The 26930-nt window shown below is 45.4% G+C and overlaps 1 protein-coding gene across 6 annotated transcripts in view; it reads left to right on the top strand.

The window, feature by feature from the left end:
* The window catches only part of TENM4 (teneurin transmembrane protein 4), a 727387-nt gene that overhangs the window by 132803 nt on the left and 567654 nt on the right, over positions 1–26930 (top strand). For 4 of the 6 annotated variants that reach the window (XM_046686184.1, XM_046686179.1, XM_046686185.1 and 1 more), the window contains exons 2-3: positions 4620–4692; positions 10513–10568. The gene's annotated coding sequence lies outside the window, so the exon portion shown is untranslated. The remainder of the gene's footprint in view (positions 1–4619; positions 4693–10512; positions 10569–26930) is intronic. The other 2 variants (XM_046686180.1, XM_046686181.1) reach the window with 1 other exon arrangement.

The raw sequence follows: 26930 nt of genomic DNA, 5'->3' as shown, positions 1-26930 counted from the left end.
GATGGTCCTTTGGGCTAAGGTGTTCTCTGATTGGGAAGGACCTGGGAATGGGCTTGAGAGCTCTTTAATAAGATAGATAAAGTGGCTAATGAGCAGGAAAAAGTCAAGCCCAGAAAGACTCTGCCTTCCTCCCATCTCCTGAGCGTCTGTAGGTGGCGGAGACCATAACTTCACCCCTCACCCTGGTGGGACACACAGCCCCTCCTCAGCTGCCCTGTCCCCCTTGATGCTGGTTGCAACAGCCTGGCATCTTCGTTGCTTGCCTGAAAATGTTGGAAATGCTGAGCAGATACAGCCAGAGAGGTGGAGGAAGCAGCGAATCCCTCCATTCATTTAATTCATGACTTCACTCAGGTCTTCTTTACTGAGCCTGGACATGGTAAACAACTTTGGTGCTCCCCGCCCTCCTGGAGTTCATGACTCAGTAGTCACCCAAACAAGTATGTAAAAATGAACAGCGAGGAGTACAGGATCAAGAGCAGAGGTGACATTCAAAATGTTTAACAACCCTGACTGCACATGCACGGGCCAGTCAGCATGGGCCTCTGCCACAATGCCCGAGCAGGGGCCTGGGGCCTTCCACTTGCCGTGCCTCATCCTCTGAATTGTGGGGAGGGCCAGAGGGTCCCGGGGAGGAGCTGAGGTCATGGTGGGAGGCATCCAGGCACTCAGGGCAGTGACTACATAGCAACTGGTCTGGAAGTGTTTCTGTATTTTAACCACAGGCACGCTGTCCTGGTGTGTACCTGCTGATCTAGACTGGGAGTCTGGGAAGGCTTCCCAAAGGAAGTAAGGTTGAAATGAGATCTGAAGGAAGGACCTATGAAGCTGGGAGTAGCAGAGGAAGAAACTGTGTAAATGCCCAGAAATAGGACAGACAGTGGGGTGTTTGAGGAAATGAAAGGGGCGGAGCATATGGTGAAAGGAAGCAGAGCTGCCAGCAGGAGCCAGGCTCTCTGGGCCCTGGAGCCAGGAGAGCATCACATCTCCTGTGAGCATGGGATGCAGGGAGGCCAGTTGGGAGGCCACTGCAGAAGCTCAGGTAAGAGATGACTGAGGCTTGGACCAGGGTAGTGGAGGCAGAGGTGGTGAGAAGTGGGCAGGATCGGCAGAGTTAGAACCGGCAGGGTTCGATGATGGGTTAATATGGGGGTGAAGTGGAGGGGAGAGGTGTCAAGGAGTGGCCTAGGTTTCCAGCTTGTGCTGCTGGCGGAAAGTGACATGACTCACTGAGATGGGGAGCAGCAGAAGTGGACCCTTTGGAGGTAAAGACCGAGCTGTTGACATGTTGAGTTTGAGCTTGACAGGTAGGTCAAGCACCAAGACACGTGCTTCTCATTCCCGCTCTGCGTAATTAGGGCAAATCACTCTGCCTCGCGAGCCTCCATGTCCTCAGCTATAATACTGGGGAATTAAAACCTGCTGTATAGGGTTGTTCTAAAGGTTATTACAAACATGGAGTGGAAAGACCTCACAACTGTAAGCAGGCAGTGACCACACGTAGTTACCAGTAGTGGTTGATTTTAATTAAACATATATGCTCAGGAATCTTGTAAGATCTTGTTATAAAGAGGCATATCTGGTACATTTCCTTCTTTATGAAATACAATTTGGAGTCCATGACAATGGTGGTGGTGATGATGATGATGATGATGATGATGATGGAGACGGTGGTGTGATGATGATCTTCCTTCCTTGGCTGTTGAAAGCATATTAAGCATCTGCCTCCATCATTTAGGGAGCTGGTGGTGTGTAGAGGAATGATCACTGGGCTCGGATTCAGTTATTTTGGCTCTCTTCCTGCCTCTGCAGCCTTGGGCAGGTCATGTAATCTCTCTGAGCCTTAGTTTCTTCAGTTGTAAAATGGGGATGGTGATAACATGTACCTCCCAGAGGGTTATAAAATTCAAACTAAATAGCCTTGTATAGAGTTAACGTAACACACATTGCCAGATGCAGAGCGCTGCTTAATAAAAGTTACTGCTTTGCTCTTTCTGCTGTGACCATATTTCCTGTGCCTTAGCGAAGAATGTAGAAAGTGACATGAGGCCCTCCCAGCAGGGCCTAAGCCCCCTCCTGCCTCTGCCCCCATCACCTCCTCTTGCTCCCCGTGGTCCAGCCACAGAAGACAACACCACTTTCTCTACACACGCTTTCCCTCAGCCTGAATGCCTTTTCTCACCCTTTGCCTGTCAAATGCCCTCTTAGTCTCCAGGGTCCAGGCAAGGGCCACCTCTTCCATGAAGCTTTTCTGATGTTGCCAAGGAGAATCCATGGCTTCGTCTCTTTTATCCCCACAGCACTGTCACTTGGCTCTCCCTTGAACACATCCAGCGCTCAGCTTGGAGTTACATCACAGACCTGTGTCCTTGACTATAAACCTCTTGGGCCCTTGACCTTGTCTGTTACAGTCTCATACTATCCTCAAAGCTGAGCACAGGTCCACACGCAAAAAGAGTGGAATTGAATTCATTTGACTGATGGAGCTTAGAGCAGCAGCTCAGTCACCCTGTCAGTGTCTCCAGGCAAGGGCTGTGTGACTGCCTGGGGGTTGAAAGTCCTCTAGCCAGGGATGCACTGCCCCAGGTGAGTCAGAAAGGAACATGTTGTTTTGGGGCCAGTGGTGGATGCTTTCGCAGTCTGAGTCAGAAAGGCCCCTTCTCAGGGCTGCTCTGGAGCAGCCAGGTACACAGCTTCTGGTGACAGGGCCATTGCAGTCAAGCTGCCATGAGAAGCTGGGCAGGGGTGACCAGCAGCCTCATGAGTGAAGTTAGGGACCCTCCCCTTCGGCCTGCATCAGCCCTTGCTCCATGGCTCTCCTTGCCCCAGCCTCATTCCCGGCCTTACCCCATTCAGTCCATCCTCACTGCAGCCAGAGCGATTGATCTCAAGGACAAACCTGGCCCTGTGATTGCCCAGCTTAAAAACCATCAGTGGATGCGCCCATTGCTAGGAGCTGGCCCATGAGGCCTTCCAGGCTCCAGCCCTGCATCCTTCATAGTCCCCATGTCCTCAGAAGTTCCACTTCTGCTGCTGCTCACACTTCTCAGAGTGGGTCCACATTTCATACCTCCTGCCATGGACCTTTACATATTGCAAAGACCGTGCGCACGAGTCTTGCTTGAAGCCTGTCTTGCCCAGTCCCATCCAGTAGAATTAACTCCTTCCTGCCAGGATCCCCCTGTAGATCACAGACTTCCCCCATCCTACCCATAACACTTCATACCTTTTAGTCCAAGGAGCATGTCTTACTGACCATCATTAGTGTAGAAATTATAAAAGCAGCGAGTGCTGTTCAGGACTGACTTGCAGGCTCCAGCTGGGTGTTTGAGAAATGCTCTTCCAAAGAATTCTCACCACAGCCCTGGAAGGTTGGGGTAAGAATCTCCATTTTTCAGATGAGGAAACTGAGGCTCAGAGAGGTAACTTTCTCTGTGTCACTCAACTCATCTGAGTCAGAGCTGGGATTTGGACAGGGGTCAGGCCTAGGCTCTTTCCATCTTCCCAGATACCAATTCCAGTCTGGGTCTGACACACAGTAAGAGGCCAGCAATGGCTTGTTGAATGAAAGGGTAAGCATGAAGCTACGAGGTGGAAAAGTTAATGTTTCAAGGAGAGCTGACTTGCTTGGTTTGTCAAATTTAAAAAGGCTCTGTCATATAGTTCTCCTTGACAAGAAGGGATGGTATCATGCAATATCTTGGATCTTTATTGGACTTCCCATGTTTTTAGGTAAATAACAAAAACCATCATTATCGGGGCAGCCTGGTGGCATAGTGGTTGAGTTCGCACACTCTGCGTCAGTGGCCCAGGGTTCGTGGGTTTGGATCCCGGGCACAGATGTAACACCACTTGTCAAGCCATGCTGTGGCAGCGTCCCACATGAGATAGAGGAAGATTGGGAACAGATGTTAGCTCAGGGCCAATCTTCTTCAAAAACCAAAACCATCATTATCTCTGCCACACAACACAGAAAACTACCTTGCTCTGAAAGCAACTTGATGTGGAGTGTCCCTGGCTGAGGGGTGCCTGCAGATGAGGCAGTTGGGGTGGGGGCACCCAGAGGAGGACATGGCTAGTCTTTGGAGGCCAGTTAAGGCATCAAGATTTCACTCTAGAGCCTGCTAAGCCATGATGGGGCGTTAGGTTGTTTGGGCCATGGGCCTGTGGCTAGAGCACAATTTTCTCATGTCACCCCGATCTCTCACAAAAACGAAAGCTAAACAAGAGGGAAGGAGAAAGGATGAATCTTTGACTCTGAAATACCCAGAAGAAAGCTCAAGTGAGCATGATCTGAGGACCTAATCAGCAGCAGAACTCCAGGAAAAACCCCACGCACCAAGGATGCTGAAGCTGGAGATTACAGACCACGCTTCTCGGGGGAGATCTCCTCTTCTCTCAGACATCTGGTGACAATATGGCCAGCTTAGCTTGGGTCAACAGTTTCCTGAGATCAGCTTCCACATCTGAAGAGGAGATACTTAGAGCTCAAGAAGTGTCTTTGAGCCCAGGGTCACTGGGACACCATGAGCAGGGGCAGCAGGGACTTCCAGAAAGGAGGCTTTATCCTATGCCTGCCCAGCCATACTCTGTGAGTCACTGGTGCCTTTCTCTTGCAGGTGCCGACCACTCAGGCCTAGAGTCCATCTGGATACAGTGGGAAACCCAGTGGAACCGCAGCCCTCCTAATAGGTGGGGTCACGAAGCTCAGCGCCCTTTTTCCAGCCACAGAATACCTAGGGCTCACTGTGGACATCCCATTATCCACTCTCATTCCTACCATATTGGCCCAGCATACAGCTCTGGGCTTCTGTCCCAGTTTCCTGTTCAGATCTGGGTTCCCACCTGGAATTAGATGATTCTTTTGAACCTCAGTGAGCTTAGCTAACTCTATAACACCCTGCCAGCTAAAACCCCATCCCAGTCACCCTAGCAGCCTGGCGTTATTATATGAGTAGGCAGACACCCATCATTAATAAAAATGAATAGTCATTCTTAGTAACTAAGAATGGTGGTAAATCATTAAATAATAATTAATATGACTAATAAGCTAATGGTTTAGAGCTTGACTTCTGGGCCAGACTGTTTGGGTTCAAAGTCCTGACTCTACCATTTATGGTGTGACTTTGGGCAATTTTGTTAGCCCCTTAGTGCCTCAGTTTCCATCTATAAATGAGGACAATAATGGTTTCTTCTTCACAGAATTGTTTATGAGTATTAAATGAATTAATGTTTGTAAAGTATTTAGGACAATGACTAGCCCACAGTAAGTACTATACTCTTAACAAAAATTATAATAGTAGGAATAATAATAATATATGCCAACATTTGTTGAGCCTTTGCTAGGTGACAGGCACATAAGCGCTGCACCCATCCAAGATGTAGGCACTTTGACTATCCCCACATTTCAGATGAAAATGCAGAGGCTTAGGGAGGTTAAGTATGCTGCCCAAGGTCACCCAGCAGTGAGGTAATAGATCCAGGGATCAAAGCCACACCCTTTGATTCCAGAGCCAATGCTTCTTAGCAACATTTAACAAGGACTTATGGAGCCCCACTAGATATCCCAGTCACTCTTCCTTGGATCTTTAGATAGGGAAGGACATTCCAGACAAAGGGATGTTCAAAGAAAAGGAATTATGAAGCAGCAACTAGAGGAGTGGCCAGGATGAGGCTTCAGACATAGGCAGGCCCCAGACTATTTATAGCATCTTGGTCTTGTCTTTCCTACTGAAACCCAATCTCCTCCAGGGCAGAAGACAAGCTTTTATTCTTCTCCTGAGCCTCCCTTATCATGGCTGAGTGCCTGAGCCATCCATAATAGGACCCAGAAAATCCCTGATCTGCTGATCTGCTTTCACTCCCTGCACCAGTATGTCAGTGGTGGGAGTTGACCAAAGTGAGTTCTCAGCAACTCGCACGTGACTGACTGTTATGCCCAAGGTAGTGCTCTGCCATTGGCTGGAGAAGAGTCCAGTTAAGCCAAGGGAATGAGGGCTCCACACCCTGGCCTCCTCTCCACCTTTCATCCCAGAGACCCCATAGGAAAGGAAGAGGGAGAGCAGTTTCCCTAACTTCAGTGCCCAGCATGCTGAGCTGAGGACAGGTGGACCCAGGGAACAGGGCAGAGCTGCAGCTATAGGAGAGCTGAGACTCTCTGACCTGCAATGCTTTTTTTTTTGTTTTTAATTCAGGAAACTAACCTAAGAGGAAATTCTCATAAATGCAGGTATTGATCTGTAGAGGAGAAAAGCATCAAATCGATAATGCTAGATAATGCAAATTTATTTAAAAATGTTAGACAGTAAGAGTAGGTAGTGATTAGATATAATGACTATATAATTTGACTTGAAATTAAGTCCACTTAAGAGACATTCCTTGAATGTAGGTAAAACATAGGGTGGAGAAGAGAGGAGGGAGCTAAAAAAGGAGCACATGACATGCACCTCGCCTTCCGGATACTTCCACCCTAGTCATCTTGTGGTTGCCAAAGCCAAGTCTTCACATGTTTTACATGGAAAGAGATGTGACAGTCGTTCACGATCAGGCTTAATTAAACCAGAGACTGTGGCCTTGAGAGCAGGCCTGGTTTTTCATCTCATCTGCTTTCCGTATGAAGACTCACATTAATGGGTTCATAAAATCTAGAGTTGATCGCTTGGTCCTTGAAATAGACAGGTTATTTGACTTTTTTTTTAATTTAAGAAAAAAATTAATTCAGTATTTGTTGAGTGCCTACTGTGTGCGAGGTACTATGCTGAGTTCTGAGTAGGCAGTGCTGGAAAGAGAGTCCTCATCCTCGTCCTCACTGAGCTTATGGTGTGGTCACTTAACAAACCGTGCCAAACAGGACTCCATTACAGTTGTGAAATGTGCCGCAAGGGAAGACTCTAATAAATAAAGCTCAATTAGCCTGGGGGGCCAAGGCTTCTTTGAGGAGATGATGTTTAAACTGAGAAGCCTGAAGGATGATTCTAAATTTGCCAGCAAAGAGGAGAGCGAGCATCTTTCCAGGCAGAGGGGACTGCACGTCCAAGACCTTGAGGTGGGAAGAAGTATGACCATGTGAGGACCTGAAAGGAAGCCACGTGGCTAAGCACAGAGACTGAGGGGAGACGGATAAGCCCCAAACCTTGCAAACACTGGGTCCTAGAAGCAGCGCAAAGGCACGTTCCAGACTTTGGCTTTGACCACCAATGGAAGAGGAAGCTGTCAAAAGGTTTTAGGCGGGGGAGATGATCCGATCTGCATTTTTAAAAAATCCCTCTAGCTTCTGGATGGTGGGAGAATTGAGAGAGTTGGAGCAGAGGATGTGGAGAGACCAGTGAGGCGGCTACCGCAGGAGTCCCGATGAGAGGTGATGGGGGCATGACGAGGGTTATGGGGCTGCGAAGGAAGAAAAATGAACCGATTTAAGGTCTCCTTAGAAAGTCGGATGGATAGGACTTGGCGACTGGTCCGCTGTGTGTAGTGACGCTCAGGGAGGTGTCACGCAGGCCTCCAGGTTTCTCCTCCTCACTAGGAGATGGTGATGCCATTTACTGTGATTGAACTGCTGGAAGAAAACTAAAAAAAATAATCAAGGCAAATGACAAAGGGCAAGCTCTTATGTACCAAACAAGAAATAGACTAACACCTGGCCAAGAAATGGGGAGAGGACAGTGAACATGCAGTTCCCAAATGAAGAAGTATAAATGGCCAAGAAACACAAAAAAATGTTCGAGTGATATTCAAAAGATGCAGATTAAAATGACTAGGCTCCATTCACCTGTCACACTGACAAAGATAAAAAAAGCATACTAATGTCTAACATTGATGAGAGCATGAAGAATTGCTGGTGGAAATTGAAAGTGATACAGTCTTCTGTGGGGACAGTTAAATTTTTTTTTTAAATGTTAAGCAATATAGTCTAAGTACATAATCAAATACCCACACAAAGATATATGTACAAAAACATTAGAGTATTTACACCAGTGAAAAATTGGAAACAACCTACATGTCCATTGGTAGGGGATTAATTGCACATCTATGTAACCATTTAAAAAACAGATTAAAATTGGTGTGTACAGTATGATCCCATTTTATAAACTATCTGGATGTGTATGTATGTAGACGTCTGTGTGTGGGGGTTATTTGTACCAGAAGGTTTGGAAGGAAATCTATCTAAAATCATATTGATAGTGGTAAGTTTTTATTGTATTTAATGTATTTCGGTAAATAGTCAGAAAAAATAATACTTTAAAAAACTAGAAGAGAGTATAACTGCAATATAACAGGGACTGTCATTAAAGTGAACCCAAGGAGGGGAATGACTAATTCTGGCTGGAGTTGGTGGAGAAGGCTTCGTGGAAGAGGTGTTGTTGGACCTGGAGTGAATAATCAGGTTACATCTGTTTTCCTGTTTCTGCACAGCTGTGGAGCTCACATTCGTGAGAAATGGGGAACTCTACAGAAAGCAAGCCTGAGCCAGGTCTGCAGGCCTTTCAATCTGTTTGCTCTCTGGTCATAAAAAATTCATGCCAATTAATTTTAAACCAGATGACAGGAAATGGAAGCGTAGAGCTCTAGACAGACACCCAACAACAGCTTCGATCAGTGTCTAGTGCTGTCACTTTGCCACTTTGTCCCACCTCCCCTGACTCGGCTGGGATTTTCTACTCATTTGCAGGGCGATGGCCTGCCTGCGTATTATGTTATCAGCCTTTGCTATTTCCTTGGTTACTGTCTTGAATCTTCGAATAAAGAATCACTTGCACTTCACATTTTCTAAACTTGGTTTTAGAAATTATGCAGCTTCTTACCAAAGTGCCCTTTTGGGAACTTAAATATGCATTGAGACGATCTAGTCACTTTATGGAAAAGCTGGCAACCTAACAAAAACAAGATGGCCCTGCCTTGATTTGGAAGCAGAACTAAGTTGGTGGCCTTATGCCACAGAATTGCAAATTTGAGGTCTGAGCACAGGGTCAAGTAGCCAAATGGGGCCAAGTCCAAGTGACTTCTGTTACGAGCTGTATGACTTCAGACAACTTTCTTGACATACAACGAGCATGAAGGGTTTTTGCTGTTTCAGCTTTGAGATGTGACAGAGGTCGTTTCCACAGTCTGGCTGCAGCACAGTGAGGGACCTTAGACCAGCCTTCCCAAGAGAAAGTAGGGCCACTGCCAGAAGTCAGGTAGTATGTGGATGAGCATTTTAAATTTCAAAAGCTATTGATTTTAATGAGTATTAGATTTGATAGATAATGAGTATTTAATGAATATTAGAAAAAATATATAAACAGCACCTCAAACCTATGACTTCATAGATATTAGATATTTTTACATAGAACGGTCATGATTAAAAATTCCTTTAAATTATTAACAACTTTGTTTTGCGATTATAGAATCCATCTTATTTGTTGAGAAGTTCCCTCTCGTTGGGCCACAGAAGGAACAGAAATAAAGAGCTGCAGATACTTTTAAAAAAATTCATTAAAAGTAAAGTTAAGTAAAAAATGTGAATTGCTTTGGAAAAATTAGTAGATGATAATAGAGGTGAGACATTGATATGGCAAAAATTCTGAAAGTGGTACCAACATAACTATGCGAGCCTTGGATGTGTTGCTGAACCTCACTGAGTTGCAGTTTTCTCTCCTGTAAAATCTCCCAGGGTGGTGATGAGGATTATGAGACAATATCCGTAGATATTATCAGCTCAATGGCTGTCACATAGTAGGGACTCAAATATATGTTTCCTTCCCGTTTCCTTAGCCTCGCCTTTTTAAGTTAAGAGTGATCTCTGAGATTGACCAGTCCAGTTTCCTTATTTTCCAGATGAGGTAACTGAACCCAGTTTGGGGAAAGACCAGCCTGCAGGCTCCTGAATCACGTGGTCCTTTCCTCCTCTGGGTTTGGGTGTGCACAGTGCCCACCAGAGACCTCCCCACAGGCCTGAAGAGTCTTGGGGAAACTGACAAGAGACATGGGAATGAAAATGAGTTAGTCAGGCGGGCAACAGTCTCGGTGTAACACAGGAGGCAGGGAGGGGGAGTCATGATCTGCGTGTACTTTTCAGTGTAGCACATCTTCAGAGCCCTGCTCTAGAAAATGGTAGACTCTGTGCATAGAAGAACTAAATTAGAAAATACTCCGAAAGGTTGAAAGTGAGTGTGTTGAGGTAGTATCATTTTTCTTTGCTCTATTTCTCCTGGTGTTTAATGGTCTTTTGCATTTTGATGTCTGTGAAAAATAAAAATAAGTGCCAAAATGATTGGAAGGCTGAATTTTCTGTACCAAGAATTGGGCACCATTGGCGCCCTGTTTGACACATAACTCTTAATTATCACACTTCATTTTTGATTGTCACACTTCATTTTTGAAAGAATTCCCTTCCAGCCCCTGACCATCAGCAATTTCCCTGGTTATGTATGATCATAAGTAGTTGGTAACAAATATTGGGTATAAAACCTATGATACATTCCAGTCCAGTGGCCTCAAAGGATTAATTGTGATTGTCTTCTTGTTTTGCAGATGGAAAAACTGAGAATCAGAGAGGGCTAGTGATCTCTCGGACACTTGGTCAGTAGGTAAGTGATAATGCTGAAAGTGAGCCTGAAACCAGATATACGTCTCGTCTCCATGATCAGATCTCTGTGGGGCCATTGTCCCAATCTTGTGACTTTTCTGATTTGTTCAGTTCAAGTCAGGTTATAAGATGAGTTGGTTTGGGCATTTGGGAGTTATTTACACTTGTGGTTTCTGTTTGTTGAGTTGGAAAGTTTAACAGGCGAGTTTGTGAAGGCCTCTGAGGCATTGCCTGGCCCATGTTGGATCCTTCCCTGGGAATGGCGGGGCTCGGTAAAACCTGGCCCACACTGTGGCCCTCACTGACCCTTCAACAGACCCAACTGTTTGGTCCCTCTAGAACAGAGAGCCCTGGATTGAGAGGACGGGAGCTGAGTTCCAGTCCCGCAGTGAGCTGCTCTGTGACGGTGAGCAAGCCACCTAACTCATGGATTCATTCATTTTTCGTTCACTCTTTCAAACTGTTTTTCCCCCAGAACATTTGAGGCCAGCCTTTGTGCCAGGCACAGGGGATAACAAGATAAATATGACATAGGCTTTGTCCTGCAGGTACTCACAGCCCAATTTATGAGCTCCGACATTTCCTCATCACTGTCTCATCGTGAGAATTTCTAATATCTGCTTTGCAGTTTACAGTCTGTAGGGCATTTTGTGATCTTCCCTAAAACTCCATAAGATGGAAAGAGGTAGTTATTGCCATTTTGCAGAGGAGGAAACTGTGACTCAGAGAGTTGGGCAAGGCCATACGTGAGTAAGGGTTAGAGCTGACCTTGAAACTTAGATTTACTAACGTCAAAGCATTTGTTTCTGATAACAGCAAACTGTTCTACCTGATGGTTTTAGCATTTGAATGGGTGTTTTTGTACCCTGCCCCTCGCAGTGAGAGAATGTTGGGGTGATCAGCACCAGGATGGCCCCCACACTGGTGGAGGGATACTATCTGCAAGGGGTACTTTCCTGGGTCTAGCTGATTATTCCAGAAAACAGTGCCTTCTCTGCCTGAGAATGAAGGCAGCTTTGGGCTCTGGGTAAGCTGATAACCAGAGGAAAACATGCCACAGGCCCAGGGCCCAGGGCCACCTCCCCCAGGTGGCTGGGTTTGAGCATATCAGAGAGACTCCGCAGTGAGCCAGAGGGCCCAGCCCCCTCTTCATCTGAGGCAGTGACCTACTGAAGGCTATTGCTTTCCACCAAAGCTTAACGATCCTGGTAGCTTCTGCTTTTGCAGAGTTGCCCGGCCTCAGGCAAGACATGGAGAATGATATGGATTAGAGGCTGTGCTGTTTGTGGCGATGACAACTGCTTGTGCATGAAGCTCTTGGGCTTCCTCAAAGTCTGGAATTTCAAAGGGTGCTGAATAACCTCAGGTACTCGGCCTGGTTTTCTGTTTTACAGCAAGTGTGTATGTTGTGAATTGTGGCCATCCTTGATGAAGATGTACCTACACATGTGTGATGTATGGGACATGTGGGATTTGTAGGGAATGTGTGTGTGCATGTGTGGGGTGTGGGGTTTGTGAGGAGTGTGTGTGTTTGTGTGTGCGTGTGTTTAATCTCTAGGAGGCAATTCTTATGAAAAAAAAGAAAACACTTACGGGTGTAATTTTTCAACAGGACCCAGAAATGGGCTTTTAATAAGCGTCATTAAACTCTTTGATTACAAGGGGAGGCCAGCCATTCTTTCATCCTGGCTTGGATCACACAGCTCTCCCTTGCCCTGTTCTTTGGGGTCAGATAAAAACTCCTACTATTCGTATTGGTCTCTCCAAAGCCCTCTCTCCCCCTTGTCTGATCTCTCCACTTGGACCTCGACACAGACAGGGCTGGTGTCGGGCCTGACAGATGATACTGCCTGGAATCTGAGCATCCTGTGTCTCGTGTTGTCCCAGCAGGACACTTTAGGGTCTTTGTTTAGGAGGTGCTTCAGGCTGAGAGATCCGGGCCTCCTTCCTTTCCCTGAGGGTCACTTACAGGCCCTGATACCCGGCAGGACTGTGTGTGCAAACCCTTTCCTGATGGATTGGGTTTCCCCTTGTCTGACATGGAAGGAGGAGCAACTCTGTTGAAAGGTAGGTTTCGCTTTAGACTGAAAGCATTCTGCCAGGTCTCCTAAGGAAGCTGGTTCCCAGAGCGATTATCTTTCCTGAGCTGAGAGCGAGGTGCTATGTGACAGGAAGGTAGGCATGCTTAGCAACAGGCTTATCAGGCCGTGCTACAAGAATGTTCATTCAAGTAAACAGGTCTGGATTTGTGCAATTTTGTTCTTCTCTGTGCACTGGCTGGTTCTGGGCCTGGTATGTTCAGATTTGTGTGGCTCCTTCTCAGAGGTAATGCCCTTTGTGAGCTGTAGAGTTCTGCCTGCATCCTTCTTGTTCACGCCCACAGAACCCAGCGCGGGGGTACCCAGCATGGGCCTGCGTGTGCAGGAGGGGGCAGCCCGTGTTTGTGGTCTACGTTGAAGCCGCTGGCTCCAGGCAGCAGAGTGCCCCAGATCGGGGACTCATGCCTTGTATAATCTAACAGGCCTGCATTTGAGTCCTAGCTTAGCCTCTCACTGCACCTACCTACTCAATTTCTCTGTGCCTTGGTCCTGGAGGGCCTGTCGTATTTTGAACATTCTGCCTACTTCTTGCCAGTAACTCCGTTGGAGCAGCCAGCCTTTGGTCCCTATGGCTCCAGCTGTTAGCTCAGAACTGGCTCCAAACCAGACAAGCCTCTGAGCAGTACAGCTTTCCACACGTCCCAGGTGGATGCACTGCCTTGACCTTGAGACCTACTCAGACAGACCCTCCAGGGATGGGGACAACAGCCCTCCAGCACCAGTTCTCCAAACACCCTTAGTCACTGCTTTAAGAGAGATTTTTTAAGCACCTACTATGTGCAAGGCACTGCGGTAACATCCTAGGTATATTTTCTTCTAATTTTTATATTCATTTTCCAGATAACTAAGTTTCAAAAAATTTAACATTCCCAAGAGTATATAAATATTAAGAGGAAATGCTGGGATTTGAACCCAGGTGTTTGAACTAGAAAGCTTATGCTCTTGACTTATATTAAGCATGTAACTCACAATGGCTACCAAAAAATGGTTGTCACCTATTAGGGATAATTCTTTTAACAGTAATCGTTAATAAGTGACGGTCCTGCATCCTAATTGCCGGCTCTTCTGGGGTCCTCTCCCACTGGACAGTGAGGTTCTTGAGGGCAGAAACTGGAAACCCCTGTCCCCAGCAGGGTACAAGGTTATAGCAATGGATCAATAAATGTTTGAATGATTAACAGTATTAATAATGGCTAACTTCACTGGTCGCTGACTATGTCCTGGACACAGTGCTAAGTGCTTTCTATGTATATTTTGTTTTAGTTTTTAGAACAACTCTGTAAGATACATACTATTATTATAACCATTTTACACTAAAGAAAATAGAGGCTTGCAGAGTTTTGAGTAACTTTCCCAGGTTACCCAGCTGGTAAGTGGCAGAGCTGGGAATGGGATGCTGGCTGACTGACGTGAGAGCTTGGTGCTCAACTGCAGTGTCCTGACGCCCCACACACAGATGTCCCAGCGTACCTCACAGCCACAGCCGATGCCCATAGCTTCTTCAGTGAATTCCCATGAGGCTGTCACTCAGATCGACTACCAGCTTGTCCAGGACTGTGTGAGTTTTCCATCCAGAAGGGATGAAGCTGGTGAAGGGTGGGAGGCCATAGCCATGTATGAAAGACAATATGAAAAGCCACTTGAAAATTAGCAAGAAAAGGGTGTCCTTCTTGGAGAGTAGATCCGATTTATAAGACACAAGTGGGGTCAAAGTCCACATCAACAGGCACAATCTTTTGAGCTCCATGGAGAACAGTGGTAAAGTGTTTCAGTGGCATTTTCTGGGGGAATTTCTTGGACTTGGCAGTTACGCTACCACAGACTCTTTGGCGAGTGAGGCCGAGTAAGGGGAAAGGTCTTGGTGCGTTGTTCTCAAGGGAGGGCCTTCCCTTCTAGTACGTTCCCACAAGACCTCATGAACCAATAACTTGTTTCATCATGTGGAGCTTCATCTTATGCAAGACGAAGAAATGGTCCTCCAGCTTCATTGCCACAGGATAATTGAGCCCTTGTGACTTTGTCCAAAGGGTAGCAGGAACATGTGCTTTTAGGGAAAGTTAAGAGCAGGGAGGAGATTTGAGCTGGGAAAGAGAGGGGCTTGGAGTGGCTCTGGGGGCTGCCTAGGCGGGACTAGGATTCCGACTACGAACTCCTGACGGAGTTAGGGCTCACTCTGCAAATCCAGGCTGTGATCTGAGTCCAGGAACTCCAGTGAGGAGCACTGGGGCCCTCATCCAAGTGCCAGAGCAGGAACAACTACTTTAGGAGACCATCTGCGAACATCCTTGGCCAAGAGAAAAGTAAGGAGAATGACAACACAAGGATGTATCAGTTAGAACCTTCAGGGATATGTCTTTGGGTGGACTCAGGGCTTTGCTCTTCTGGAGGCTGGTGTCTGTGCACCCAAAGGGAGGGGCAATACTGGGCCTTAAAGCTGGACCTTGAAGGCACTTACCCTTTCCCCCACAGCAATGATTTTTCAACCACACTCTGCGGAGCCCTCCGGGTTTAGTGGAAGCCTCTCTGGGACTTCCTTTGGAGACAGGCACTCAATTCTCTATTGGCCCCTAGGCCCCCATCACTGATCCTCTTCTCCTTGTTGGCATGCTGGGCATCCTTGTTGCCAAGACTGACATTCAGCTGGAATGTAGTCCCATGGTCGTGCTGTTTGTTTACAGCCAGCATCTGCTCTCATTGGCCATTGTGTCTGTTCTGATTGGTTGCTGTCTGTATGTATCAATTGTTAAATATTTTGAATTCTACTCCTGCTTGCAAGCTTTCCTGTGTGCGGAGCCAGAAGGCACTGCCCCATACCAGGTGCATCCTAACACAGGCACACTACACCAGCGACCAGCCTGCAAACCACGGCTGCGCGGAACAAAAACAGTCCTGCTATGTTTGAAAAGTGCTTGCCGTGCTTCTTCGTCCATCCTAGGGCTACAGAGTCACCGGAATGTCACCAGCCCACATGGCCGTGTGGGGCTGGGCAATTTGTCTATCCTTTCCATTCCCACCAAAGCAGAAGCCCTGATTTTGCTGCAGTGGCAGACCTGGGAGCAGGAGTTAGTCTTTTCTGTCCAGCCCCTGGTGTGTCTCTTTAGCGGGCGGGTAGCTTGCTGTATTGCCTGCCTGGGGACATGATTCCCAGATTCACTCAGCTGTGCCTTTGCGAAGCAACTGCTCTCTCAACGGAGCAGGATGTGCCAGCTTTTCTGGCAGAGTTTCTTATGAGTGTTTGTTTTTTTCGTCTCCCGTTTCTTAAAAAAAAAAAAAAAAAAAAGCACAGGAATGGCAGAAGTAACATTATATAAAGGAAAAGTCATGCGCTTGGGATCCAGGCAGACCAGGATTTATATCCAGGCTCTGATCCTCACTAGGTGTGTGACCTTGCAGAAATGGCTCAATCTTCTGGCTTCAGTTTCCTTGTCTGGAATGATGATAAAATGACAACTGACATCTACACGTGCCTGCCAGAATTTTATGCATTTGCGTGACAACCCCCGAGGTAGGTGATATTATTCTCTCTCATCTTGCAGATGAGGAAGTTGAGGCCCAGAGTGACAGAGTGATTTTTCCAAGGTCACACAGCTAAATGGCAGAGCCTGGACTCAAGCCTAGGTGGTCTGGCTGCAGAGCCCCCACTGCAAACCTCAGCACTTTTCCAGCTGTGTCTCAGGGCTGGGTAAGGACTGAGTAATTCCCAAGTAATGTGTCTGGAACTGAGGGTGCTCTTCCTACAAGCTAATTCTCTTCTCTTGTTCTATGTCTAATGGAAATAGAAAAAGTCTTCCATTCACTCAGTACTACTATGTGCTGGGTACTACACTATGTGCTTTGTATTCACAATCTTGTTTAAATGTCATAGCTTCCTTTTCTAAATATTATTCCAATTGTGCAGATGAGGGCACAATGGAATAAGCAGCCCTTGTGAGGTAGTGAGTTCCCCATCAAGGGAGTGGTACAAACAGGAACAAGATGACCACCCTTCAGGGCTGTAGAGGGGACTCTGGCACTGAACTGCTAAATCATCTCCTGGATTCCGTGGTGCTCTTCAGTGCTTGGTCTGGGGTCTGAACAATTCCCAGGGTTTTACCAAAGTAGAAAGGGGGGATGGGAGGGGGTCCCCTGAGCTAATTCCAGTGCTTCAGTGTTCTCTAGAAACCATATAGTGACCGTGAGTGAGCAGCAGAGGCCAGCTAAGCGCTTTCTGCCTGTGGCTGGAATCTGTATGATTGGGAGTCAAGAAACCCAGATTCTCGTCTATGTTCTGCAGTTGGTTAGGAAATCATTTAACCTCTCTGTGCCTTTTATTTAAAAGAAATATGGTCATTTGTCACTTAACAACAGGGATATGTTCTGAGAAATGCGTCATTAGATGATTTCGTTGTTGTGTGTACATCATAGAGTACACTTACACAAACCTGGATGGTACACCTGCTACACACCTCGGCTCTATGGTACTAATCTTATGGGACCATCGTCGTGTATATAGTCAGTCCTTGAACGAAACATCATTATGTGGCTCATGACTGTCATAATAACTTGAAAGAGTTGCTACGTCTATAAAGTAATACCTACATTTACATTGAAAGATTCATGCCAATGAGAATCATTAGCATATATTGTTCCTCCTCCTGGTGACACCTTCAATCTCTAACAATTCCAAAAAGTGAGTCAGGGACAAATGCTGTCTCTCCTAGGCTTAGAGGCTGGGAGGAGTGACTGAAGATGAGAGGAATAGAGCCAATCCATCATTTTTAGATTAAAGAGCCTCCAAGCCTGAAGTAGCAACTTACCTCTAACTTAGGCAACAGAAGAAAGAATGGAGAGCTTATCTTTGAGTTTCGTTGCACACAAGGGAAAAAGGGAAAGCTGATGGATTACATGTTCTCATTGGCTAATGCTGAGTCTTTGTTGAGGAGTAAATAAACACAGATGACAAGCTATTAGTTCGGCCTAGAGAGGTATAGCTTGTTCAGGAACGGCCAATACGTGTTATGTTAGTTTGAGTTCTGGGGACCAGACCCCAGGACAGAGATCTGCATGCAGAAAGTTTATTGGGCTTGCACTCAGGACCAGCACCTGTAGGGGAATAAGGGAAGTACGACTGGATCAAGGGAGGAGTTGAGCTGTGATGCAGTCACAACAAAGGTATCAACTGATCCCACAGGACCTGTGGAACTGGGATGGCCTTTCAGATGCCTGACATTGAGTCAAGCAGAGTTGGCCTTACTGCCCCTGGATGAGGCAGCTCTCTTGGGCTGAGGTCCATGCCTGGAGAGGGACTCAACTGAGAGCTGTCAGCAGCCAATAGCAACAGTCCCCGCAGCTGGAGGAATGAGTGCCTTGGTCCCAAAGGGCTTATGTGGGCAGCACATCCCAGCATCCACTGCACATGGCACGCAGGCTGCAGACAGCACTTCCTTACTTCCCACTGCAGACATCACTAATTGAAACAGCTCTCTTTACCACTGTGTTCACATGAGGTCTCCGGAGATTTCACATACAGTGCTCCAGATCAACATCATCAATTGGTTGGAACTGGCTCGTGAGAAAGAAGCCATGTGCTACGTCTGGCCTCTACATCTGTGGGAGATGTTTGTTGACGATGTAATAATAAGTCTCCCGTGTTATGATTCTGCTTTCAAGATTGAGCAGTTGGCAAACTTTAGACAGTTTCCCTGACATGCCTAGTGGAAAATGTGATTTTTTAATATTTTTCCTGATTATCCTCTCTGACCACATTCCATCTGAGGTCTGACTTGTTTTCCTACTAAATGTAGTTTTCCCCATGATTCATTTCCTTTTCCTCTCTCTCTCTCTTTTCTTTTTACCACACACTCTCTGGTCATCTCATCTATCCTTATTTCGAGCATCGGCTCCCCTCAGACATCCCTCCTTCACCCAGTTTCACATTACTGGTCACCTGCCAAACCTGTCCACCCCATTAGCATCTCTAGCCGTCATAACACCAATAAATGACATCCATGTTTAGCTGATGAAGAAACAGATTCTTTCAGAGGTTAAGACAATTTCTGAAGATGAGACATCTTGCAAGAGACAGGGCTGGGTGTCATCTTAGGTCTGTTATCTCCCAACATCTGTGTTCTTTCTTCTCTACCTTTGAGATATTTGTTGGGGTGATCTCTTGATGACTCTGGATTCTGCTCATTGAGTCTCGCCTGGCTGAAAACCCTACAAACTTCACTGGTTAATCCCACAGGTCCTTGTGAATCTCTGCAGAGTGCTGGGAGCCCCACACCCCATTGGGCAGGTTGGAGACCCTTGTGCTTTCCCTGAACAGGGTAGTTAGAGAATGCTGGGCACAGCCTGGCCCTTGGGCCTACTCGCTACCCATTTCACTTAGTTCCTGAGACACTCCAAAGGTGAGGAGCCTTTGGGATCACAAACTCACTGTGAAGGTCGATGGGTTGGAGCTGACACTGAGGCTGACTAATGGGCTTGTTATAGCTCTTGATAAATGAGACTTTGGTCAGTCCAGCTGGCCAGCTGCCCAAAGCCTGGCAGCATCACCGGGGGACCCACCTGGGTTTCTGTGCTGAATGCCTGTGCTCTGATCTGTCATCCTTCTTCAAGGAAGATGCATTTGGTAAAGGGAGATCTCTTGCTTTTAGCTGAGGGCCGCTCCATCAAAACCAGGGGTCAATTATGCTATTGTTAAAGACACCTTTTGAGGCTCCTATTCTGTGCCAGATATGAAGCTAAGCCCTTGGGGATGCAAAAACAGAACCAGTGTCCCATCCCCTCACCCTCGAGATGTGGGCTGGTGACTTTTTAGTGTTGCGTAAAAGTAAGACGTGGGCCGCCAGCCTTCAGATGCTGGGAGGCTTCTGAGCTCTCACAGTTTGGTGATTCTGCCCTCTGCCCTTGAGAAGACCATGACTTCTCTGCACAGGAAGGAATTTAGAGTCCTCCTGGTAAATAGAAAGAGAGGCTGATTTGAGTCCTCATCCCTCTCTCTGTTACCGATTTTCTGTGTGACCTTGCACAGGGCACTTGACTTCTCAGGTCGTCAGTGTTACTTCACCGTCACTGTAGAAGGTGGCCACTGTGACGCCTCCAGTGCTTACTGTTGGGGAAGATCTTGTGCAATGCCCTGTACACAGCAGGTACTCTATAAGTGGTACTGTGTTTTCCTTCCTCTCCCCCAGCTCGTTACTTAGTGAGATCAGTAGGGAAGTATTTACTAGGCGCTGATGACCTATGGAACATGAACACTTCCTTAAAGAATGCATTGAATCTTGTGGGGGATGATCCAGGGTGAATGGGTTCTGGGGTCCCCATCTGGCATGCTTTCTTACGGGGTCCCGGGGGGCCACATTACATACTCTATACCTCCTGTCGGCCCTGGCTTGGAGAGAAATCCTGCTCATTTTCTGATTTTTCACTCTCCTCCCCCAATTTTCCTTCCTACTGTGATGGAGCCAAGATGGCTCAGAGAAAGAGGTGGCCATGGCAAAGTGGAAGGGGTCCTGCGCCATGAGCTGGCTTTATAAGAACAGAACACTCTCTTGTCCTTTCTGAGACTCAGGCTTCTCATTTATAAAGTAGGGTAATCCTTTCCTTGCTGGCATTCTCTGAGGATTGTGTGTGACAACACACCTGAGAGCGTGCTATAGAACAAACATGTGATTTGTAGTTATGGATTCTATCTTTTTTCTGTGAGTTTTCATCTCTTGGTCTAGCCCCTTCACCAGTAGCTCCCAATGCAAGTTCCCAAATGTGTTTGGTCTATGCAGGTAGCTTGTCCAATGAGCTGTTTGTGCATCTCTTTCCTATGACCCTTCCCCAGTGAACTTATTTTAGTTGTTTACATGTCTGTATTCTTCTCTAAACTCCAAGATATTTAAGAACAAGGTCTAATTTTAATTCGTTTATATCTGTAGTATGTAACGATGCTCCATGATTGTTTGAAAAAATAAACGAAGATGAAAGAAAATGAGCATTTTGGGTATCTGCTGCATATCTGTTCTGGGCATGTAAGGACTCACGGAATTCTCACAGCAGCCCTCTGAGGTTGATATTATTCCCATTCCCAAGAAAAGGAAATTGAGGCCCAGAGAGGTGAAGCCACCTAGTTAAGAACACACAGTAAGTAACTAGCAGAGTAAGAGATGATGAACTCGGAGCCCTGAACTCCAAAACTAGTGCTCATCTTCTATACTGGGCTGTCTCTCTCTTCCTCTCTCCACAGTTTATTGCACAAACGACATTAACACAACAACAACAGGAACAAAAGAAAATCACCTCCCATCTCACCACTTCTAGCAAGTCAGCTGTTTCCGTTTTTCCACATTCCCTACAGTCTCTTTCTTGCATATGTTTTTTTTATAACAACATTATTGAGATATAATTCACATGCCATAAAATTCACCCTTTTGAATTGTACAATTCAATGTTTATTCACAGAGTTTATTCAGAGTTGTGCAGCCATCACCACTATCTAATTTTAGAACATTTTGTTACCCAAGAAAGAAACTCCATAATCATTAGCGGGTCCCTCCCAATTCGCTGCTCCCTCCAACCCCTGGCAGCCACTAATCTACTGTCCCTTTCTATGGACTTGCCTATTCTGGACATTTCCTATAAATAGGATCATATAATATGTTGCCTTTGAGTTTGATTTCTTGGACTTAGTATAATGTTGTCAAGATTCATCATGTTGTAGCATGTATTATTACTTCATTCCTTTTTATGGCTGAATAATACACACACACACATACCAATACACACACACATTTTGTTTATCCATGTATCAGTTGATGGCTATTTGAGTCGTTTCCACTTTTTAGCTATTATGAATAACGCTGCTATGAACTTTCATGTACTAGTTTTTGGGTGGATGTATATTTTTCGTTCTTTTGGGTATCTACCTAGGGGTGATATTGCTAGGTCATATGATAACCCTATGACTGGCACTTTCAGGAACTGCCTGTCTATTTTCAAAAGTAGCTGCACCATTTATAGTCCCACCAGCAATGTTTGAAGTTTCCAATTTTTTCACATCCTGTCCAATACTCTTTATCATCTCTCTTTTTTATTTTCACATCCTCGTGGATTTGAAGTTGTATCTCATTATGGCTTTGATTCGGATTTCTCTAATGACTAATAATGTTCAGCATCTTTACATGTCCTTATAGCCATTTTCATGTCTTCTTTGAAGAAATACCTCCTCAAATCCTTTGCCCATTTCTTAACTGGGTTATTTTTCTTTTTATTGTTGCATTATAAGAGTTCTTTATATACTCTGGGTACTGGTCACTTACCTGGTATATGATTTGCAAATATTTTCGCCCAGTCTGTGATGTGTCCTTTCACTTTCTTGATAATGTCCTTTGAGGCACAAACGTTTTTAATTTTGATGAGGGCCAATTTATCTATTTTTTTCTTTTGTCACTTGTGCTTTTGGTATTAATCTAAGAAATCATTGTTTCATCTAAAGTCATGAAGATTTACTCCCATGTTTTCTTCTAAGAGTTCAATAGTTTTAATTCTTACCTGTAAGTCTGTGATCCACTTTGAGTTAATCTTTGTATCTTGTGTGAGTTGTGGGACCAGCTTGATTCTTTTGCATGTATATATCCAGTTGTCCTAGTCCCATTTGTTGAAAAGGCTATTCTTCCCCCTATTGAATTGTCTTGGTATTATTTTTTTTTTTTTTAAAGATTTTATTTTTTCCTTTTTCTCCCCAAAGCCCCCCCGGTACATAGTTGTGTATTCTTCGTTGTGGGTTCTTCTAGTTGTGGCACGTGGGACGCCGCCTCAGCGTGGTCCGATGAGCAGTGCCATGTCCGCGCACAGGACTCGAACTAACGAAACACTGGGCCGCCTGCTGCGGAGCGCGCGAACTTAACCACTCGGCCACGGGGCCAGCCCCAATTGTCTTGGTATTCTTGTCAAAAATCAATTGATCATAAATGTGAAGGTTTATTTATGGACTCTCAATTCTATTCCATTGATCTATATATCTATCTTGATGCCAGTATCACACTGTGTTAATTATTATAGCCTCATAGTAAGTTTTGAAATTGGTAAGTGTGGGTCCTCCAACTTTATTCATCTTTTTCAAGATTGTTTTGGGTATTCTGTGTCTCGCATTTGCATATGAATTTTAGCATCTACTTATCAATTTCTAAAAAATAAATCCAGCTGGGATTTTGATAGGGAATACATTGACTCTGTAACTCAATTCAGGAGTATTAACATCTAAACAATATGAAGTCTTCCAATCCAAGAACAGTCTTTCCCTTTCTACAATGTTTTATAATATTCATATTATACATATATAAACATATATGTATATATATTTATATATAATATATATAAATATCATATAATATTTAGAGATATATAAATATCTATCTCTATATATAAAGCAGTCTTTCACTTCATTTTAAAATTTATTCCTAAATATTTTATTCTTTTTGATGCTATTGGAAATAGAATTATTTTCTTGTTTTCATTTTTGAGTTTCTCATTGCTAAGTGTGTATAAAGCAAATGATTTTTGTACACTGATTGTGTAACTTGCAACCTTGCTCAGCCTGTTTATTGGTTCTAATAAGTTTTTGTGGATTCCTTTGAATTTTCTGTATATAAGATCTTGTCGTCTATGAGTAGAGAGAGTTTTATTTCTTCCTTTCCCTAATGTGGATGACTTTTTTCTTTATCTTGGCTAATTTCCCTGGTTAAACCTCCAGTAAAATGCTGAATAGGAGTGGTGAGAGCAGACACCTTGTCTTGTTTCTAATCTTAGAGGGAAAGCTTTCAGTCTTTCATCATTAAGTACGATGTTAGCTGTGGGTTTTTCAAAGAGGATCTTTATCAAGTTGAGGATTCCTTGCATTCATAGTTTGCTGAGTGTTTTTGTCATGAAAGGGTGTGGGATTTTGTTAAATGCTTTTCTATGTCTGTTAACAGGATCATGAGGTTTTTGCCCTTTATTCTCTTAATGGGGTGTATTACCTTGCTGGGTTTTTGATGTTAAACCAACCTTACATTCCTGGAAAAAACCCCACTTGATTGCCATATGTAATCCTTTTTATGTGTTGTTGGATTCCATTCAACAGTATTTTATTGAGGATTTTTGTGTCTTCACAGGGGATATTGATCTGTAGTTTTCTTGTGATGTCTTTGGTTTTGGCGTCAGGGTGATTCTGGCCTCATAAAATGAGTGGGGAAGGGTTCCCGCCTCTTCTATTTTTGCAAGAGTTTGTGAAGGATTTGTGTTAATCTTTTCTCTCTTTTTTTGAGAACTTTATCAAATCATCGTGAGGACAAAGCTTATGACAGGTCATAGTTCTGCCTTATCGTGTACTTGTGTCAGATCAATCTGTGAACCCAGAAACGACATTGTATTGAAGTCTGAAAATTTCCCTGTGAGTAGGACAGTGAATCTCCTGCGATTATACCAGGCAAGGCACTCAATATGGAGAATCTGGGGGTGCCAGACAGACCTGGTTCCTGCCTTTTTTACCACTCTAAACATTTCAACACAAATGCCTGGATGAATACTCCATTGAAGCAAACCTTTCTCCTCCAAAACAGATAACAGATTGGCCTCTTGACCACATGCTGAACAAGACCAATGCTTATGCCATTATCTCCCCTGGTACCCACCCCCGTCCTCCTAGGAAATCAGACTATCCACAAGTATTAATAACTCAGCATCCAAGTTAACCAAAGAGTTGAGTGTCACTTTTTGTTCCTTTTTAACACGTAAAAATGAGGAAAGACTGTTCCTGGCTGAATTGCTTAGAACGAGAAACAAGAATCTTAGATTGCAACCAGAAGTGTAGCAATTTCACTGCATTACAGCACAGATAATGATTATGTTCAATCCCTGGTCATTCCTAGAGAGAGGCTTTGAATTGTGGTCATTCACTCATTCCTTGAGTCACTTCATTAATTCATTCAGCAATTACATATTAAGCTCCATTTTTTCTGCCAGGCCCTGTATTGAAGTGTCAATTCACACAGATAGGAATCCATTTGGGTCCCTGTCTCAGAGGAGCACCCAGTCTGGTGGGGAATCTCAGAATCTAAACAGACAGTTACCGCCAAACATGATCATGGTCATAACATGAGCATGAAACAAGGCCACAAAAATGTGAAGGGAGAAGAGATCAGGGATGGACGTGTCAGAGGAAATATGGTCCACACAGGAGCTTGAAGGATGCATAGAAATTTGTCTGGCGAGCCTGTAGGACAGGGTCCTCCAGGCCCAAGCAGAACCAGGAGGTCACTGAAAACAGAGAACAGAGTCATTTACAAGGGCTCATAGGAACAACACTGAAAGATGATTTGGAAAGACCCAGGGAGGCAGGTCTTAAAAGGCTTGTGTGCTTGTGAAGGAGTCTGAACTTTATCCTGGAATATTAAAGGTTTACATGACTTGGGACCTTTTCCTAAGCAGCACCCCAAGGGTACCAGAGAGCCAGAACTGGGACAAGATTTGCTAACAAAGGCCAGGTCTAAACCTTGGAGAATTGCCCTTGAATGGACTGCAGGTCCCCTAGGGGCTTGTCATCAAGCATCCCCCACCCTCTGGATCTTGTCCTCCCTTCCATGGCCCCAGAAGGGCCATCCCAGCTTACTAGGAGGTCAGACTCAAAACTATTAATTCTGGTTCTGACTATCATTTCCAAGCTGGAGTGGATGACACTGAATCTCAGTTGGCTTGTTGGTGAAATAGGGACATTGATGCCTACTTCCTAGGGTTGTTTTGACAGTGAAATTAAATAAGGGTTCTCCAAAAATCTTCAAAAATCTCCACTGCAAGCTGGCCTAAAGATGTGCCAACTCTGTTATGGAAGTAAGACCATCAATGTTGGGAGCTACATAGACCTGGGTTCAAATCCCAATCTGCCCCAGCCTGCTTGAGCCTGGACAAGTCATTTAACTCTCTGAGCCTCAGTTTCCTCATCTGTGAAATAGAAATAATCATAATATCTCCCTTTTGGGGTCGCTGTGAGAAGGAAGCGTAAGGATCCCTGTGACAGCCCCAGGCATGTCAAAGATGCTGAGGAATGGCCTTTGAATATGAATGTGAACAAGGAAGCTCTGCTTTACCCCTAACAGGGGGCCTCCTGGAGGGCTGGGCATCTCTCTGTGTGCAGAGCCTAACGCCATGCTCAGCATATAAAGATACTCAAAGGATCTTGCAGTTGAATTTACTTCCACCTCTCAATCCTTTACTCATTCCAGGTTTCTGTCCAGTTGAAAAAAGAATCGACTCTGACCTTTTAGAAATATAAATAAATCAATGAAGAAAAAAAGACTTTAAATCATCTCATTTCATATGTTTATTTTGCTGAGTGGGCCAACCAGGTATTAATCAATTCGGGCCTTCCCAAAGGGAGCAGGCAGGGCCCACAGCCCCTGCTTCCACTGATCCAGCTTGACTGCCCCAGTTTCTCCAGCCGAAAGGCAGAACAGTATCTCCTGTGCACCAGGGACTTAGAAAGTTTAACCTGGGAGAGAAGTGTCTTTAATGATGTTTCCTACCCAGGGGCCTCCCAAGAAGAGAGCTTTGGGAAGGTTAAGTGGGACAGGGGGCTGCAGGAGCCACATTCCAGGGGGCAAGGGTGTGGAGAGGTGGAAATGACACCCTCAAATGCGTCCTGGGGGAGGGCATGCTTGATGGCAACAGCCCTAGAAGCAGGTTTAGTATAGTGTGTGCCCCACACTCACGTTCATCTCCACTCTGGTTCCCATACTTGGCATCCACTGCTTCTTCTGTTCCCACCCAAATGGAGAGGAGACAAGCTAAGAACTCAGTAAGCCCAGAACCAGGCCATGGAGCAATGGTTCCTGCCTTGCTGAGTCTCCCATGAGTATCACTTACTGAGTGTCAGGCTCTGGGGTGAGTGAGACAGGGCTCCCCCCTGGAGCGGCTCACCATGTGGAGACAGCCACAAAGGGATGAAGGAAGGTCTTTGGGGGCCCTGTGGAGGCTGCATTGACTGACTGGGGCAGCAGGTTGGGGAGGGGAAAAGCAGCAAAAGTGACAGAAGATATTTGATCTGCATCTTGAAGGATGAGAAAGAGTTCACCAGAAAGAGAAGGAAGCAGAAGGTGTTCCTGACAGAGGGAGAGTTTGCACAAAGGCTCTGAGACTTGGAAGGCCCTGAGGTCCTGGAGGATGGGGAGGAGTTTGTTGGAACAGGAACAATGAGTGAGGAACATACACAGGGAAGGGATGTGAGGTGGGAAGAGAGGTTCTGGCTGGTTAGGAAGGGCCCT

This window comes from Equus quagga, chromosome 14, assembly GCF_021613505.1.
Source record: "Equus quagga isolate Etosha38 chromosome 14, UCLA_HA_Equagga_1.0, whole genome shotgun sequence".
Lineage (NCBI taxonomy): Eukaryota > Metazoa > Chordata > Mammalia > Perissodactyla > Equidae > Equus > Equus quagga.
This window is presented reverse-complemented; position numbering and strand designations above follow the sequence as displayed.